General features: G+C 40.4%; 1 long non-coding RNA gene across 1 annotated transcript; it reads right to left on the reverse strand.

Moving 5' to 3' along the window:
- Positions 1 to 6,015: 6,015 nt before the first annotated feature.
- On the reverse strand, positions 6,016 to 13,846 carry LOC144589078 (uncharacterized). Its single transcript, XR_013544973.1, has 2 exons — positions 13,775 to 13,846; positions 6,016 to 11,582 (listed from the first exon to the last, which is right to left on the reverse strand). It is a non-coding gene; the product is annotated as an uncharacterized LOC144589078 (long non-coding RNA).
- Between the last annotated feature and the right edge of the window lie 1,324 nt (positions 13,847 to 15,170).

A 15,170-nucleotide genomic window follows, 5' to 3' on the forward strand; every position in this document is an offset into this window, starting at 1 on the left:
TCCATAGACAATGATACTGTATGACTGCTTGAAACAGAATGCGTTTGTTTCTGTTTTTTTTCTTCAAAAAAGTGAATATTTACAACTATACTGTCCTCAGTTGTACTCCAGCTAGTTTTAGGCACTGCCCAGGCTCCTGTGTTGATTTTATTGAGTCTTTTTCTTCCTCCTAGTAAATTTCACTGGGAGGGGTTCTACAGTATTCCCTTTTTCCTTCACAAGGATGTCCTCACTGAGCAGAGGCAGGAGGTCCACAACAAGGGTGGGCAATATGCCACACTGACGACAACAGCGATGGTTCCTCAGTTTGCTCCCCTCTCATCCTGCTCACTCCTGTGCCCCACACACTCTTTCCCACTGTGTTGCTGTTGGTTCCCCAGCATTGCCTTTCTGAGTCCACGTCCCCTCTCGCTATGCTCCTATTCTCCATGGTTAAGAGGGGTGAAGAGGTGGGTGAATGTTGAGATGGTGTATCATCCCCAGGAACCCAGGATTGGATCAGGGCCCCTGTACAAAAAGTCCTCCTTGTATATGTACTCCCAGTCCCTGGGGGCTCAGGTTCCTCTGGGAGTTTCACTTCTGCTTGTTAGCCCACATCAGGGTCTAATCTACGGCATCCCCCCCCCGGACCCTTCATTGATTTCTTCCTCTTCACCTACCATATTGGGGAGTAGGTTGTCTATTTGTGGACTGCCCTCTGCAGTCTCTTTCTTTCTCTCCAGTTCTGACCATCCCTTCCCTTCCAGGCCTTGCCTTATATTTTCCCAAACCCAGGTTCCTCTTTTCCCCTGTGTGACAGTTTCCTAGGACTCAGGCTGTCTCCACGTGCTTCCCCTGCCAGATCTTCTGTCTGAGTGCCTTCTTCATGCCATGCAGATTCTCCCCATCCTGGTTCCTTTGGTGCTTCATCAAAGAGTTCTCCCTCCCCCAAGTCGACTGGGAAACTTACAATTTGAAACGCTGAAGGCCATGGGAGGAGGTGAGACAACCTGCCAGCAGGGGTGCTGGTGCCACTGTCTATAGTCTTACCAAGCTCATTTCTTATTTTCACATTTCCAAGGGAACAATTGAGGCTGCCTCCAGGTAACCTACCCTTATCCTTATGACAGAATAGATTTCCAGAGCAATGATGATTGCAGGGAACATATTGCCATGGATCCAACGTGTTGCTGATATTTTCTCCAGCTTAAAAAAGACACGAGTACTTTGCAAATGTTCTCTGTCGTGGTTTCTATCAAAACAAGTGTGTGTTAGTTTAGTGTTGTCAGCTGACTACTAAAAATGGAAGCAAGTACTGCCAGTTTGATAGATACTTTATTACAGTCAATGAGCAATATATAATATATACACATAAAATACACAATATCCAAAAAGCATATGCATATATTGTGTACATATACCTAAAATCTTGCTATTACTATAATTAAATGCTAACGAAAAATTTACTGAGACCTTTCCTTCAGAGATATTAATTGCAGCCACACAAAACTTTGTATGTTAAACAACATACTGTGTTTCCCCGAAAAAAAGACAGGGTGTTATATTAATTTTTGCTCCAAAAACACATTAGGGCTTATTTTCAGGGGATGTTTTGTTTTACAGTCATGTCATCTTTTTCTGGTTGCTGCACAAGGGTGGAGGGCAAGGTTTCACTTAACTGGGGCTTATTTTTGGGGATAGGGCTTATATTACGAGCATCCTGAAAAATCACACTAGGGTTTATTTTCAGGTTAAGTCTTATTTTCAGGGAAACAGGTTACTTCTTTTTGCTGCTGACAGCATGCCTGTGTTTTGCTCTGACAAGAATAGAAAGGTATAATATGCCTCTGAGCATCCAGATAATAACTTTATATAAATTTTGATAAAAAAATTTCCTGAAGGGACAGCCAATCAATTGTGAGGGAAGAGATTTGCCCATGCAGCTCTTTCTCTACTGCCTTGTCCTTCACTTATTGGCTACCAGCTGGAGTTTGTCTACAAGCAAAAGCAAATCAAGAAAGACAGCATGGTGCACTGGTGAAAGTATTGGACTGGGATCAGGATTCAAATTCCCATTTGATCAGTGCGTGTGCTTAGATCAGCAATATCTTTTTGGCCTAACTTACGGGCTAAACTGCAGAAGCCTGTGCTGCAGGGTCAGAAGACCAGCAGTCGTAAGATTGAATCCATGCAACGGAGTGAGTGCCCATCGCTTGTCCCAGCTCCCGCCAACCTAGCGGTTCGAAAGCATGCAAATGCAAGTATAGTGGGGTCTTGACTTGAGAACTTAATCCATATTGGAAGGCGGTTCTCAAGTCAAAAAGTCTGTAAGTCAAGTCTCCATTGACCTACAGTGCATTGAAAACTGATTAATCCTGTAACAGGCCGTTTTTGTTCCATTTTGGGTTTTTTCTGGTCTGTAAGTCAATTCTCAGGCTGCAAGTCAAACCTAAATTTTGCGGCCAGAGAAGTCTGTAACTCAAAAAGTCTGTAAGTCAAGCTGTCTGTAAGTCAAGGGTCCACTGTAGATAAATAGGGACCATCTCAGTGGGAAGGTAACAGCGTTCTGTGTCTAAAGTCGCACTGGCCATGTGACCATGGAAGATTGTCTTCGGACAAATCGCTGGCTCTATGGCTTGGAAACGGGGATGAGCACTGCCCCCTAGAGTTTAACACGATTGGACAAAAAATTGTCAAGGGGAACCTTTACCTTTACCTTTACCTTACCTCATGTGGTTGTTGTAAAGATAAAGTAGGGAGGAAAAGAGCAATGTATTGTTACATACAGCACTGATGTTACCTGTCTGTCATGGGTTGGAGGGAAAGTTCCATCCTATGGGGAGTGGAAGGCGGGACATCAGGAGGAGGGGCTGTACTGTATATATATGTGAAGCCTGTGTGGAGAAGCTGGAGAAATCCTGAGAGAAGAAGCTTGAGTGGGAGTCTGTGTGTCAGACAGGGTACTACTGTGTGTCAGTCAGTACCAACCTGATAGGTTCAGGTGTCTGTAGGGTTAGCCAGAACTGATAGGTTCAGGGTCTGTGCTTTAGTTAAATGCGTTCTGTGTGAACCAAACTAGTGTATGTATGATTGAGACTAAGCCACGTTACTGTATCTTATTCATTTGATCATTTTACTTTCCCTGTGTGTTATGTAAATAAACCTTGTTCTTTTATTCGTTAAAAATCCATCCCTGGTCTGTGTGACTTCTTATAGGGAATGGTTGGTGGCAGCTTAGTGAAACTGTGGCATATCCCAGTAGGTCTGGGTTTGTCCTTGACCTCAGTGGAGGCAATGAAGGATATACATGTAATGAAATAAATATAAACTATGGATCTAAGATGAAGATATGCATACAGTATCTCTACCAACCAGAAATGTTCAGCACTAATTTAGGCTGCATGATAAGAGTTTGTAAATATGACCAATAAGTCTTGAAAACTTGTGACTGAGAGAATGGAGGTCACACCAAACTTTGTCCTTCTATTGATTCTGAAGACATGTGATATATGGTGCCCTGAAAACTAATATTTTCTAAACTTCATCAATGGCAGGAGCCTGTCTGGAAGAACACTTTTGAAACTGCTTCCAGCTATCCTGCCTAAAACATCTGTTCTGGCTAGGCCACATTAACAGAATCATAACTGCATTACAGTAGAGCACCAAATTCAATAGTGTTGAAGATAATATCAGTATATGTGTTCCACTACAGAAGATAGTCTAGTAGAAGAGAAATCAGATAACAGAATCAACAACTAAAAAGAAAGTAAAATAAAAACTAGGCTACCATATGTGGTCTTTAATGCATGAGAAAACAGAACTATTGTAAAAACAATCAAAGATCCGGTGACATAAAACAAGTTGTTATTTTAAAGTGCTTATTAGTTCGTGCTGTGGCAGATATATGGTGCCTATCAGAAATTTGTTGCCATAAAAACAGAAGGCAGAATCTTAAGAAGCTCTGAATGTGTAATAGTCATGTTCCATTAAAATTACAGGAAAAAGACTTCCAAGTGTAGTCAAACCATATCTGATTTTTGTACGAATGGCACATATTGCTATCAAGGATACTTAGCCTAAAGCCTTGCAAGAATCCATATTGTTTGGGATCCAATCTGGTAATTCACGTGTGGGTCTGTTTCAATTCAGACAAATTTGGACCTAATTTGGGAGCTGAATTGCCACATCTTCTATTGTTTTACACTGGAAAATTGAAGCGGGTGTAACTCTTCTGTTTTTTTTGGGGGGGTGTGCATAACATTGGGACATGCTGTAACACCATGTTCAACAAGTTAGTCGAGGACATTTTACAATAGGTACATTTGAAGTTTTGATTAAATGAGTCTATCAAATATACCTTGATTCAGAATTGTGCATAGAGCAGGGGTGTTAGACTTGACGGTTTTAGAGGCCCCTTCCAGTTCCATTATTCTGTGACCCTATATGTACAATGGTAGTATTGTATCATCAAGAGGACACCAAAGTGGACAGAAGGGGCAAGCAAGATGGTGGGAGGTAGATTAAAATAAGAGAAAGACGGGATCAGAACAGAGTAAACAAGAAAGGAGAGGAGAGGAGACAAGAGAAGAGGAGGTGGGGCTTGATAATTGTTTGATAACCAAATACCTATTTTAACATTGACCCGAATGGGAAAGGACCTGAATAGGAAAGTAGGAGTTGGCTTAAAAGGTCTTGCATTATCACCACTGTTGGGGAACAAATTAGGTTGCAATTGTGCTGCCTGGTATATTGACCTCAGTTGCCACTGATTATTCATTTTATATTCTTAGTTGCAGCTGATAGCAAAGATTCTGTTGGAGAGCCCACAACTTTTACTGACAAACAGTCTATCTCATTGTGTTACCTCTTTAATAATCTGCTGCCATCCATTCTATATACTTTTTAAAAACAGCATGAATCCTGGCATACTCATCAATCCATGCTATCTGTTTGCACAGCAAGAGCATACATAAGGAAGCTCTGTTTGAGGACTGCCATTTCTTTGCACTGAAAAAGAAAATATAACCAATGTAACAATCAATATTCAAGCCTACTGTATTCACATTCTTGAAAAAATATATTGGCATTTGAAAGAACAGACGGTTTATGTTGTACAATATTTTCTATATTGCCAAAACAAATAGTAAAAATTAGGTCTGAAATACAACATTCAACTTCTAAACTGAATTGCCATCTTCCAGCAGTTAGACTTAGAGACTTGGGGCTGCATCTAAATACTTGCATTTATTTTTTCTTTGCTACAATGTGAGCTTTATTCAATTATTAAAAACAGCAGATCCTTATAGTTTACCATGTTGTGTTAACAGCTTTCGGCACTCAAGCTCCAAAATGACAGGATAACAACTACAGCTTTATCAAATAGTTTAAATAGGTGGTATTCAAATGACTCAGTTTTCTATGCTGCAGTTAGTTCCAGCTTCAGCAATACTTTAGATCCGGTTGGCTGTTGGTCAGTGATACAGCAGTGGCCCTAAATTCAAGATTTGTCCGTTTACTGGAATACGCATGAAGTCTATGCAACTGAAGCTATCATGCAACTACTCAACCGACAATTTATACTGTCAGCATAGAACTGGGTGTACTGGGTGTTACATACAGCTACTGTATGACCTCACCTGTCCGTCACTGCTAAAGCTGTGAGTCATCTACCAATGGTGTGATGGAGGGTGGGACATAAGGGGTGGAGCTGTGGTATAAATGGGAGTGAATGTGTGTGAGAGATTTTAGATAGGGACAGATAAGGACTGATAGGGCTTTGATAGGGTTTAGAGAGGAGTTAGGAGATCTGTGTTATATTGTGAGAGTCTGTGTATGCTAGTGCCTTGATTATAGTGATTGAATTATTATTTATTATAAGTGATTTACCATTCCTTTTATTTGTACCCAATAAACCTGAGTTTTATTTTGAATTTTGGCCTGAAGCTACTTATTTGAGGGAATGGTTGGTGGCAGTGGAAAAGAAGAGTGATTTAGAGCGACGTAGCGACCCCCCTTTGTGAAGTAGAGCTAGGCCGTTACACTGGGTAGAGAAGAAATGGGCAGACTCAGTGTAGGATGGCTTAACTGGAATCATAGAATGGAATAGGAAGGGGCCTCTAAGGCCATCAAGTCCAAGCCCCCACTCAGTGTAGGAATCCAAGTCAAAGTATATCTGACAGATGGCTGTCTAATTTTCTCTTGAATGCCCCTGGTGTTGGAGTGCTCACCAGATCCTGAGGTAATTGCTTCCATTGTTATGCTCCTTTAATAGTTAGGACATTTTTTCCTGGTATTCAAACAAAAATGGCTTTTGGAATATGCATTGTCTGCAAAAATAGACTGACTCAAAAATATTTATGTGATTCTGGAGCAACAAAAGGGTGGGGCAAAGAAGTGTTCTTTATTCTTGGGCTGCAGCAACACCACCATGAATCTTTCATGTTCCATTCAACAGTCACAGGAATAGGAGCAGTTTAAATTGAGGAAAGAGGAAATCAAAACTAATATAGTAACTGTAAACAAGAGTAGATAAATAATGCTAAATTCCCTATAAGGTCCAAGATCACTTCTGGACACACACTCCAACTGCTGAGGTGTTCAGAAAGGCTGAGACTGAGATCACTCTGTGCAGTATATGCACCTCCTTAAAGCCAGTCGACCAGCCATTTTGTAGAGCTGTAGGACAATGAAAAAGTCTTGCATTGCTGTTTTGTCTCTTTGGATTTGGACCATTCTTTTCCTTGTTCCCTCACTCAGCCTAGTTTCTAAACTTTATTGATATGTTATTACACAGGTAAGACTGAGTGTGATTGTGGAAGATTGATTGTAGTGTAGCCTTTGAATGGATAGGCCAGAGAATAAGGGTGCTGTACAGCACCCTCCAACTTATATTTGGGTTTCCTCCTGTTCACAGGTGTTTACCCCCTCCCCCCCAAAAAATTTGCCAGAATCCTATTAGTTATGTCCATTTGTGTAATGTCGGAATTGTAACTTTCAGCTGTGAATTGCCTCAAGTTAAGAACTTGATGTAGGTATTTCCTATCACAAACACTTATGTAACCTGGTGAAGAAAAGCAAATGCCTCCTCTGACTTCCTACCTTTGGCAAGTCACTGCTGAAATGTATCCCACTGGTGTTATGCAGGTGAGAATATACAGTAGGATTCCAGCCACTCATGGGCTAGAGAAAGTGTGAGTCTGGATGTCTCCTGAAGGAATGTATGCCCATTATAGTATATGGTGGGGCCAGGGGGCTTTTGCACAACCCCATTGCAATACATACAAAAAGGTAGCTCATGTGCAGATTCACATAAAAATGGCAGCTTTTTGGCAGGTAGACATAAAATGGCTGCTTGCTTGGAGGTACACAATATCGCCACGGAGGCTTACGGAATCGGGAAGGCTGAGACTTTGGGAACGGGGGAGGGGATGTCTGTGGACTTTAGGTAGAAGGTCACAGAGATGTTGGGCTCCAGGGTTAGGAGTGGATCCAAAACAGACTACACCAGAGGGGTGAGTCACCTGCCACTTTCATAACAGCTGTCCTCCCTATACCACCTTGCTTTAATGTTTTTACAGTAATTAGAGAGGAAGATGGGAATCAAGTGAGAATTACCTATCATTTGGATTGTCTGAGGTCACAATGCATCTTTAGTCAAAATATCCATTCTCACTTTGCTTGGTAATAGCTGCTAGCTGTAAGAAAAATACTTTTAAGTATCAAGGAATCTGCACTTTTCTTAAGACAATTTGCTGTAATGTAGTCCTTTTACTCACATAAGCCATCCCCAGTTGTTTACATTTCCCTTCCTTTTGTAATTGGAACCAGATCTTCATCTACCATTATCTGGATGTGCTCTGTACTCTGTTGCCTCTTCCAGTTCTTGCTTATGTGAAGACCATTGGCATTTTCTGCTAGATTCTTTGTACCATTTCAATCTGTGGAGCAGCCTGAATTCTTTCTCTACTGTTTCCTGTTTGGTCTTCTCAGAGACTGTTATACACATATGGAATATGCCAGCAACCATCAATTATCTTGCTAGTTTGAAGCAGATGGAAAGACAGAGTCGCATCACCACTAAAGCAGGAATCACTAGTTAGATGTAGTTAGGGAAAAAGTGTTTCTCTGCTTAATGTAAAATAAAAATAAAAATAATGTAAAATAAAAATAAAAATAAAAATCCTGCATAGACAACACAAATTTTACACCAACAAATGCTGCATTATATAACCCATATAAATATAGCTAAATTAAGAAAATGATTCTATAGTTCATTCTACATCTGCTCATCAATAGGATAGGCAGTGCACAATGCAGAGGGCACTGAAACCTTATCTTGGAACAATTTTTAAGAACTTGCCTTTTTTTTCAGTTGAGCTGCAACACCTGGGCTTCATCATTGAACTGCTGGATAGTTTAGATATCTGGCCATGGAGCCAAAAATTGGGAGTTGGATTCTCCACTGTGCCTCCTTGACAGGGGCTGGACACAATGATCCATAGGGTCCCTACCAGCTCCACACTTCTCCAATGAAGATTATGACATTTGCTTATGTACATGGAGAAGGAGGAAGTGCATTTTTTCCTCTTCCGTAATACTAGGTACCAATTTTCCTCTCAAAGTGCTTGGAAGTAGAATCAACCAAGACAAAGGAGCATCCCACCTAACAGGAACATGTGATTAATTTATAGAAATGTCAGCCACTACATTTGATTATCACTACTGCTTTAAAGTGCATGAAAAGAGATTTTGATATATTCATGAACAGGATCTATCAACAAGAGCTGCTGTTTCTAGGCGGCATGGAAGGTTAATGCCTTTACCCTTAGTTTTACTCCTAGAATCAGAATGGATATTGGTGAAAACAGAATGCTAGACAAGATGGACATTTGTACTGATCCAGTCAGGCTATTTGTTCCTATGCTCGCTGGAAACATCAGTGATGAAATCCTCTATAGCTCTGCGGTTCTCTCCAGACATTTCACACATTGTCAAGTTTATCTTCATAGCTAAGTTGTTGGCTTCTATTTTTATGAAACCTGAGTCTGCCAGGATGCTTGATTCTGCCCTGTTACAAAGGATTGAACACTGGTATGTGAGTTCCAGCCAACTGCGGACTTTATAGCTATAGGTCTGATTATTTATTAGGAGGCCATCTGTTACCAGTTGCAGAAAGAAACTATGCCAAGTAGGCTTCATGTTTTTGATTAAAAAGAGAGAGAGAGAATCGTCTTATGGCCTATTAACTAATCAATAAATACATTTACCCATAAACAACATTAATTAACTCTAACCCAAATGAACACAAAATGCTCTTAGTTGCATGACTTCTAGGATTATAATTATGATTCAGCTTGTTTGTTTATCCACTAATGTGCATAATCTGGAAATCCACAGCAGGGCTTCTAATCCATTTGGGAAAATTAGTGAGAGTCTGCTTCACAGTTTCCAATTAAAGTTTTGCAGGGCAGTGAAGATGTGTTTTGTGTCTTACTAACAGGTGACAAGCTGAGTGACTTTCTCTATATTGTCATCACTCAACACTCCATGACAATGTACACAAGCATAAAATGTTCAGTCTTATCAAAACATTCTGAGACATCAAGACATAAGACATAAGACATAAGAAATGTATTTGTCATTGCGCTCACAAGTGGGTGCAACGAAATGAGGTGCTCTTCCCCAAGGTAAAACTGGACAACACTACAAAAAAAAGTTAAAATATACACAACTTTCACCATCCAAATATAGATGCCCCGTTTTCTCTCAGCAATTAAAATTCCACCAAAAACCTATGGCCCCGCATTTAAACTCAATACTGCACTTGGGTAAAAACTGTTCTTGAATCTGCTTGTCCTTGCTTTCAATACCCTGAATCTCCTTCCTGATGGTAATAGTTTATAGAGCTGATATCCCGGATGAGAGGAGTCTTTCAGTATGTTAGATATCTTCCTCTTACATCTGTTCTTATACAATTCTTCCAAAGAGGGGAGTGAACAGCCAATGATGTTTTGGGCCGTCTTGATCACCCCTTGAATTGCCTTTTTCTCTGCCACTGTGCAGCTCGTGAACCATACACAGAGACAGTAGGATAATATGCTCTCAATCGAACTCCGATAGAAGGTGATTAACAAACTCTCAGTCAATTGTTGCTTTCTAAGAATCCTTAGAAAATACAACCGTTGTTGTGCCTTCCTGATTAACGCATCTTTCAGAGATTAACAGTAACAATTAGAAATAAACAAAATTAGCCAGCTAAGGATGTGATCAGACTACAGTTTACCCGTTTTGTCCCACTGTTGTTGTCCAATCTATTTTCTTTTGACTACACAACAGCTAATTGCTAACCAGACTGGTTTTTTTCAGTGGCCATTTGGACTACTGTACTGGGCTGTTGTTTTTGAGGAGCAATTAGAGTCGCACCATTTCATTTTGATTTTGAACATGTGTGGTCTCAAGTATTGATCCAAAGGGGGTAGGTGTTTCTAGGGTGATGTTGATGGCGATGTCTTCAGCTGGGTTTTGCATTTCAATGAACAGTGTACGCATTCCCTCTTTTCTTCCAGACTATTTTTTTCCTTCTTTTTTGTTAAGTGCAGTGCTATGTCACTTCCAACATAACTAGGTAGGTAGGTAGGTAGGTAGGTTTCCTAAGGTGAACTTAAAATGCAAATAATATCTGCTGGAAAGGGATGCTGATTATTCAGTTAAATTTGTGGGAGAGTTAATCTTTTCCCCTCCAATTTGGTCTTCAAGATGATGCTCTCGTGGATGATAAACCCCTCATTGATGTTGAAGTGGAAATTTCCTGTAGAGCAAATATTGCCAGTCTTTCTAGCTGATGCCCTTTGCTTAAAAAAAAAAGAAACAAAACCTGTACCTTAAGTGCAAAGGTGCATTTAAAATAATGGGGTTGGTGGGCACATAAAGGACACATGTTGTGGCATAGGAGATTAATTAAATGATGCTTAAATGCTGTTCTTAATGCCAGTATTACTGTAGCTTCAGTTTCTATGGCTTAAAAAATGTCTCACAGTGCTATCCTATGTCCATCAACTTAGAAATGAGTTCCACTACAGTATATCCAGTGTGGTTTAATCCCAGTTCAGTGGGTCTCAGAGTGCAGTTTATGTGTCTTCTAATCATACCCTTCTTCCTTTCACACAAAAATATGTGAGAAATGTGCATCTTACTGAAAAACAAACATGATTACAGAGAAAAGAAGTAAAATATTTAGAAAGAAGTTGGATTATACATACTCAACTAATAAACAAACAAACCATTCAGTAAAACCATAGTACGATTTCTGCTGGAGTCATTTGGCATTGGTTGGAACTATTAGGCATTTGCAGGCATATGAACACTTTTCCTGAGATAAGCCTCATTTAACCTAAATGCATGCATGACAGCAAGGTTAGTAGCTTTTATTATATAATTTGGTTTGTAATGAAAAGTTTAGTTTTTAATCAAAAGATAATAAGGATGGTCTGGAGGATGGATAGTGGTTGTCTTTGCATCGGGGTGGTGGTTGTCTTCTTGTGTGCCACATTAGGCACTACACAGAAGCTTCTCATCTTGTTGGGAACTGAAACAGTGAAGAGGAGCTGGAGAGGGAGAAGGAGAGGAGATTATTGGGGGGGGGAAGCAACGGAAAGACTTTTGTTGGGTGGGAAATAAAACCTTTCTACTAACTTTTCCATCTCTGATATGTTCTGGGCCTGTACCACTCTGGCCACATACTGTGCACCACCAAAGCCAACAGTGGGCTATATTTCAATCAGGGCTGGGTGCCTCATCTGAATTTTTTTGAATGGAGACATCTCGCCACTCCTTGCACCATGGACTGTTCATGTTCAGAATCCAGAAATGAAAACTCTGGTAGCAGAAGTTTAGAGGAAAATGTATTTTATACTTAATACTCTGGCAGCTGAACATACCTAGAAAAAGCAGTTGGTCACTGATGCATTTTTCCCCTTATAAACCTTATTGGTATCCTGACTCAGAATGCCAGGCACTAGTCCTCATCAATCAGAGGCTGACACAGGTATGCTATAAAAATATCCTGGATAGGACAATGTGGATATAACATTAAGAAAGCCAATGCGGAGTAGCATTTAGAGTACTGAATCCCAACCTTGAGTCTCCAGATGTTCTTGGACCAAAACTCCCAGAAGCTTTCACCACTAGCTGTGCTAGCCAGGATTTCTTGGAGTTCAAGAACATCTGGGTACTTAAAGTTGGGGGCCACTGGTTTAGAGTATTGGAAATAGACTTTGGAGATATAAATTCTAGTTTCCACAGAGCTATGAAACTCACTGGGTGATCCTTCACCAGTTACTCTATCAGTCAACTGGACATACTTCATAACCCTCTTGTGAAAGAAGATGAGAAAAAGGAACTTCCTTGAGCTCCATGCAGAAAAGGTGTGGGGGACAGGCACACAATAAAAATAAATAAATACATGTGAAGATGATGTAGCCATATCCCTTTCCTATTCCAAGAGGCAAAGAAAGAACATTTCACATAGATAACAAGAGAAAGGATATCCACACCAGAAAGCTGATGCATGTCTCTCTCTACCACTTGCTGTATGTGAAGTTAAAATGGTCTATTTAAGTTTGCTGGTGAAATAATCTTTTCTCCAACAGCTGAGAGCAGAAGTTGCCACATGGAATAAAGCACTAATTTCCACGTGCAAACCATTATTGATGAAACACTTGTAATTATTTGTGTCTTACAACACCACGGTCTGGATGCCTGGAGCTGTCACTGCATCTGCCAAGTTTGCTTGCCACCACTCCAGCGGAAGGGGATATAATTGCCTCAGTTATTGCCCTCACCCCTTCTGGCTGAGCCTTGGGGCTGAGGGATGGCCAAAATATTCAGTTTTTTTCTCTCTCTGATATCCTCCCAAACACTTCTTGCACATCCAGCTCCAAGGACATTCCAGTTGCTGGTCAGTGCATATTTCTCTGTGAATCCCTTTGCCCCCTCCCCACAAGGGCTGATTTCAAATAGGTCCATGCACACCATGAAGGAGCCCAACCTATGACTAGCAGCAAACAACCAGAACTTCCAGCTAATCCCATATCAGACTGCCAGCCTACTTGTTCTGGGTATGCTCCTGCATGCTTGCAAGCTACATGACATAATTATGTAATGGCACCTGTGAACAGTGTATGGCATAAGGAAACATGAATCTCAGTATGCAAGGATGCCTGAGACTCTGATTTGCTACGCTTTCCTGGCTGTTCCACCTTGGGGAATATTGTAGGGTGTGGCAATGTTGTCCTGGATGCTATGAGTGTGGCTGACAGAATTGATCTGTGCTGTTCATTCCACAGCAGTGTGTCCCCCATCTTCTGTTCTAACCTGAGTGCTTGTATCAGCCATTGTGTCAGAATAGTGATGATCTATGTTCCCCTACCCCACATAATGGAGTACAGAATTGCTATACACATCAGGAAACCAGTATGGGATAGTGGATAGAGTAATGGACAAGGACTCAGAAGACTTGGGTTGGATTCCCTGGCTCTCACTAGGGGTGTGGAACTGATAAAAACCACTTTTTAATATCTCACATACCTTTAAAACCCTATTAGGGATGCTATAAGTCAGTTCTGACTTAACAGCACATAAGAACAACAACACATAAAGGATTGCTATATGAACAATTGCTATTTACAGAATCACAGGACAACTGCCTTAACATATTTTTCTAGGCACAGTTTGTTTTTCTAACTTAACAAGTTCTGAGATCAGCCATCTAGCAACTAAAATGTGTTACTTACAGTACAGTATATTTTCTGGTGCTGCAATAGGATGTCAAGGTTGAACAGTACACAGCACAAATTGTTTTCAGCTTCTTTCATTCAGAACGTACTTTTCACATTCTGTAGCATGTGTAGCATGCAACTATGTCTTCATTGATTTCCTTAATTAGCTACAGATGCAAATATATATAAATATATACATTGTTACTGGCAGGCCAGTGCCTATAACTGCACTATACTCCCTCCCTGACCAGCTTATATGGGGATGCAAATTACCTCCCCTTTTTCCTATATGGTTATCAGGCTTATAAAAATAAGCCCAATATCTGTTCCATCCAGGGGGAAGGAATGAGTAAATTACAGCTGTGGTGCTATTGCTGTCAACTGATGGCAAATGGAAGCCATAATAATGGGCTTCAAGCAGGGCGACCAGATGCAAAAGAAACAGGACAGCTTGAGTGGAAGAGTAGATTTCAGGAGGTATAGTTTGTATGGCAAATTACAACCTGGTGAAATTACTTCTTGAAATTTTTAGGTGAGCAGAGCCCTGGCGTTTTTATGCACCTGCCCATCCTAGCCCCAAGGTAGTAAGGTCTCTTTGAATGTTGCCTAGTGAGAGCTATGCAAAGGAAGTATCTTCCTATGTCTTACACCACTGCTGAAATGGTTCCTGGTGTACTGTGTGCTGTCTTTGGTAGAAGCTGTTTAATTCTGAAGTGTATCAAATCCTTAAGAGGGAGCATGTGCTTTAGTATTGTTAGATCTGGCCCTGTTAGACTGGAAACCATTTTTAGGGGCTCTGCCATTGTCATCACCATTATCTTTCATAATAATTCAAGATTTTGAAGATCATGCTCAATCTGACTACATGCATTTGCAAAGGCATATTAGTTTAAATATAGCCACAGGGCCCTAATCTGGACTGTCAAAATGTATAAGGAAAGCACAATCATGGCATATTATTCTACATGAGCAGGCAGGCTAACTATTAAACCTGCATCTAATTCCTCCAGAAAGTAACTGGATCACAAGCATGTTTCACCTCATCTCTTCAAAAAGCCAACTTCAAACCAATTCAAAGTTTTTCTAGTTAGAGGCTATCAGAGAAGACTTCTTTTCCACTCCCATTCATAAAACATAATTGGAATTTTCATTGTCATTAGAACCTCTATCTTAATAAGAGCCATCAACATTTTTGTGGTAATGCTATCAGTTTGTGTCATGGGTGAATATTATAATATTCAGTACCCAGTAGTGTGAACCAGGGGATCAAAGAAAATGAACTGGTGATCAAAGAAAAGCAATAACTTACTACAGCACTCACAAAGAGTTTATATAGCTGGATGTGTGTTTCTCTAATATCATTTGATGATGCCTCATACACTTCTGTGCAGTACAAAAGCAGTCTTTCTTGGAGAA

This window comes from Pogona vitticeps, chromosome 4 (assembly GCF_051106095.1).
Source record: "Pogona vitticeps strain Pit_001003342236 chromosome 4, PviZW2.1, whole genome shotgun sequence".
In the NCBI taxonomy this organism is placed as follows: domain Eukaryota; kingdom Metazoa; phylum Chordata; class Lepidosauria; order Squamata; family Agamidae; genus Pogona; species Pogona vitticeps.